The sequence below is a fragment of the Leopardus geoffroyi genome, chromosome B2, assembly GCF_018350155.1.
Source record: "Leopardus geoffroyi isolate Oge1 chromosome B2, O.geoffroyi_Oge1_pat1.0, whole genome shotgun sequence".
In the NCBI taxonomy this organism is placed as follows: Eukaryota; Metazoa; Chordata; class Mammalia; order Carnivora; family Felidae; genus Leopardus; species Leopardus geoffroyi.
This window is the reverse complement of record NC_059332.1, coordinates 12348490-12353370: the sequence shown is the minus strand read 5'-3', so window position 1 is coordinate 12353370 and position 4881 is coordinate 12348490. Positions and strand designations below refer to the sequence as shown.

General features: G+C 41.9%; 1 non-coding gene across 1 annotated transcript; it reads right to left on the bottom strand.

Annotated features, from left to right (window-relative positions):
- Positions 1 to 4219: 4219 nt before the first annotated feature.
- LOC123610030 lies at positions 4220 to 4323 on the bottom strand. Its single transcript, XR_006718065.1, has one exon. It is a non-coding gene; the product is annotated as a U6 spliceosomal RNA (small nuclear RNA).
- Positions 4324 to 4881: the final 558 nt, after the last annotated feature.

Here is a 4881-nt window from a genome sequence, read left to right as displayed (position 1 = left end):
TTTGCACTCTGTCTCTCTCTCAAAAATAAAATAAAAACGTTGAAAAGATAAAAAGAACACACACAAATCTTATCTATCACGTTAGAAAAATAACACCCTCATTGGGAAGCCCAAGTTTAACAGATATTAGAATAGCATTTTGCCTAATTAAGCCATTTTGCTAATTAAACACATATAGATATTTATTATAGAGAAAAAGAGAAAATTCAGATAAGCTGAAGGAAAAAATTACATAAAACTTGAGTGCAGGGCAGGAGGAACTCTCACACACTGCTACTGGGAAGGTTGATTGCTGCTGCTGCTCTTGGATAACTGTTCGGCATTATCTATGAAAGTTAGCGATATGCATATCTGGTGACCCAGATTCCCACCCATGGATGTATACCCAATAGTAACACGGGCACGTGGATACCTGAAGAATAGCAATTCCCAGGGCGCCTGGGTGGCGCAGTCGGTTAAGCGTCCGACTTCAGCCAGGTCACGATCTCGCGGTCTGTGAGTTCAAGCCCCGCGTCAGGCTCTGGGTTGATGGCTCAGAGCCTGGAGCCTGTTTCCGATTCTGTGTCTCCCTCTCTCTCTGACCCTCCCCTGTTCATGCTCTGTCTCTCTCTGTCCCAAAAATAAATAAACATTGAAAAAAAAAATTAAAAAAAAAGAAAAGAATAGCAATTCCCTATTCCTAATAGCTCCAAACTGAAAACAAGCCAGACTGCCCGTCAACAGTAGAGTGAACAAATACAATGTGTACATCTAACCTTGGAATACCAAATAGCATTGAAGATGGGTTCACCACAGTACTGTCAGCAGCATGGATAAAATTGAGAAACTTAAGGTTAAGAGATAGAAGCCAGAGGCAAAAAATAATAATAATAAAAAAAAATTAAAAAAAATATATATATAGTCAGTACATTCCACAAGTTGAAACAGTGTTGAGATATATATATATATATAGATATATAGATATATAGATATATATGTTCTCCCAGTATTTATAGTATTGAGTGATATATACTTAGGTGGTGAAACTAAAAAAAAAGACACACAAAAAAAGAGATTATCATAAACCTAAGGGCAACAGTGGCCTCTTGGGAAGAGGGCAGGTTGAGATTGGGAAGCAATGGAGAGAGGGCTTCTGGGCTATGTTCTATTTCTTAACCTGAGTAGCAGTCATGTGAGCGTTCACTTTACAAGAATTTATTAATTAAACTTTAAAAAAAAATTTTTTTAATGTTTATTTATTTTTGAGAGACAGAGAGAGACAGAGCATGAGAGGGGAAGGGGCAGAGAGAGAGGGAGACGCAGAATCCCAAGCAGGCTCCAGGCTCTGAGCTGCCAGCGCAGAGCCTAATGCGGGGCTCGAACTCACAAACTGTGAGATCATGACCTGAGCTGAAGTCGGGCGCTCAACCGACTGAGCCACCCAGGCGCCCCTAAATTAAACTTTTATATATCATGCACTTTCCCAAATGTGTGTTATATTTCACAATAAAAAAAAGATATAAAAGTCACGTGAAACCCAATTACTCTGAGATAGTTAATAATTTAACATTTTAATGTGTATAATGCCAAACCTTCTTTAATCCAATATATGAGTTTTTTCCCATATTTCTTTGTAGGCCTTATTTTTTTTTTTAATGATATGACCTCCCAGAAGAATTCCTTTTCAGTGTTGTTTTTTTGTTTTGTTTTGTTTTGTTTTGTTTTGTTTTTGGCCATTTCCACTTAATTTTGACTAAGAGTAAATATCATACAAGCTTTATGCCCCTTTGGAAGCCTAAAGCCACGGAGTGGCTTTCAGGAAATTAGGTTGCTTTAGCCTAAGCTACATTGATTCATAAACCAATCTGCAGGATTTTGCTGTAGCTCATGGGAGACTTTTCCTTCTCTGTTAATAATGCTGCTGCTTCAAAAGAGAAAAGCCTCTTTCCACCTCTTCAGAGTGCTATCTTTTCAAAAGGAAAGGGCAGGCAGTGGAGGGGGGGTGGGGGTTAAAGGCCAGCAGGGGAGTGGTCTGGAGGCTTGAGGCAGAGGAGGGGTCATCCTACAACTTACCACAAAACATGTCATGCTGAGCCCATGCTGAGCCTGGCCTAAGCAACATTAGGAAGCAGATTTTCAAAATGATCTAGGGTGTGTTTTGTTTTAAGCCCAAAGTAGTTCCGTTGCTTTTCCTCGCCCTCTGGGGGCAGTTCAAGGGCTCTACCCTGTGCCTGGAACGTGTTTCCCTCCCCCCTTCCCCCCCCCCCCCCCCCCCCCCCCGTCTCCAGTCCCCTCCACCATTCTTCACTGTTTTCATTATTTTACCTGTTACGTGGCTAAAGAACCATTCTGTGACCATCCGAACCTGGGTAGTGGCCCCACGAGAGCTCATGGCACTCTGGACTCACCACGTCCCAGCATTTGTCACCCTATGTTGAAATTTCCTCTTTTCTTGTCCACAAATCCTCTGCTTATCTGTAAGCTTCATGAGCACAAGGACAGTGCCTCTTTCACCATCGTGGCTCTGGCCCTGGTGCTATTGGCGCTCAGTAAGTGTAGTCAGTGAATACATGGGAAACAGTGTGTAAGGAGATGGGCCACGGAGAGTGCAGCGGTGATATAAAGGAGGCATGCTCTCTTTACCTGTTGAGTACAAGTGGCTTCAGTAATCCAGCCACACTAACATGGGTTGGTACAAAGTTCTAAAATCTGTAACTGCTCCGTTTCAAATACTGACCAAAGAGCGGTATGCATGTGTATAGGTTTCGATACTTGGTTAAGCATGTTCACTTACTATCTTGTACAATTCCTTAAAAAAAAATTTTTTTTTAATGTTTATTTATTTTTGGGAGAGACGGAAAGAGAGCAAGGAAGGAGCAGAGAGTGAGGGAGACACAGAATCTGAAGCAGGCTTCAGGATTTGAGCTGTCAGCACAGAGCCTGTCTTGGGGCTCAAAAACCCACGAACCAGGAGATTATGACCTGAGCCGAAGCGGGATGCTTAACCCACTGAGCCACCCAGGCGCCTCTATCTTGTACGATTCTAACAACAAATCCTCCAAGGTGAGCTGGGAAGCTATTACTCTCACCATTTGGTAGGTTGAAACACTGGGAGAGCTTAAATAACCAGCCCTATATTATATGATTAGTTTCCAGTGTAAGCCAAGAAATAGTGACCCCTTATTGCTGGAAGTGGAAACTATCCAGTGGAGACTATATACAGATCTATTTTTAGGGAATAAGGATATAAAATAAATATGTGAGGCCATTCTGATTTTTTAAAACCTTTTAGTAGATATTTCCCTTTTTTCAAAGCATTAGGTGTTTTTTGGCTTTTTGTTTGTTTTGGCTTATTTTTTTTTTTTTTTCAACATTTATTTATTTTTGGGACAGAGAGAGACAGAGCATGAACGGGGGAGGGGCAGAGAGAGAGGGAGACACAGAATCGGAAACAGGCTCCAGGCTCTGAGCCATCAGCCCAGAGCCCGACGCGGGGCTCGAACTCACGGACCGCGAGATCGTGACCTGGCTGAAGTCGGACGCTTAACCGACTGCGCCACCCAGGCGCCCTGGCTTATTTTTTTTTTTTTTTTAACGTTTATTTATTTTTGAGACAGAGAGAGACAGAGCATGAACGGGGGAGGGACAGAGAGAGAGGGAGACACAGAATCGGAAGCAGGCTCCAGGCTCTGAGCCATCAGCCCAGAGCCCGACGCGGGGCTCGAACTCACAGACCACGAGATCGAGACCTGAGCTGAAGTCGGACGCTTAACCAACTGAGCCACCCAGGTGCCCCAAGTTTTGGCTTACTTTTTAATCACGAAACAAGTACATATTTGGTGTAGAAAATCAAAAGAGCACAAATAAAATTGAAATCACTTATGATCACGTTAAACAGAGCTATAACTATTGTTACGCCATTTTAATAACTATGTATTAAGTCTTAAGCTCTTGTAGAGTGAAAACTCCCCTCCCACACCCTAGTCTTTTTTTTTTTTTCTCCTTTTTCCCACACTGTATTCTTTAGCTCCAAAATTTTCTTAGTTATTCTTGGCCATTTGCTTTGTTACTGAAATTTTAGAATTAGGTTGTATTAAAAATCAGTTGAGATTTCTGTTGGATTGGCATTGTTTTTATGGATTAATTAGAGTAGAATTAAATTTTTTTTACTCCATCGCTTGCTTTCTTTCATAAACATGGTACAGTTCTCCTTAATTTGGGTCTGTTTTAATGTCTTCTTAAAAATATGGCACGCTTCAGGAATTTGCCTGTGATCTTTGCGCAGGGTTCGTGATAATCTCTCTATCATTCCAATTTTAGTATATGTGCTGTTGAAGTGACCACTCAGAAGACACTTCTTCACTGCCTGAGGATATCAGGGGGGAAAGGGAAGAGGTCACATGCTCCTTACTCTCTATAGGAAACGGTGACTGAAAAAGACGTTAATCTGGATTGATTGTGTTTATCAAACATACAAGCATTTAGTTGTGTGTTGACAATGGGAACAATGATTTTGGCTTTTGTTACCTTGGTCTATTTTCTAAGCAAAAGCTCTTTTTCCGTTGGTGGTCTCGACAGAAGAAATGCACCAGGACAAGGGTGCCCGGGGGCTCAGTCGGTTAAGCGTTGGACTTTGGCTCGGGCCGTGATCTCGTGGTTCATACATTCGAGCCCCACGTCTGACAGCTCAGAGCCTGGAGCCTGCTTAGGATTCTGTGTCTCCCTCTCTCTCTGCCCCTCCCCCGCTCTCATTCTGTCTCTCTTTCTCAGAAATAAAAACATTAAAATACATCAATAAATAATTTAAAAATTAAAAAAAAAAAAAGAAAGAAATGCACTAAGACAAAGGAGTTGGGAGCATGGGGGGTTGGGGGGAAGGAAAGCCAGGAAAAGAAGATGGTC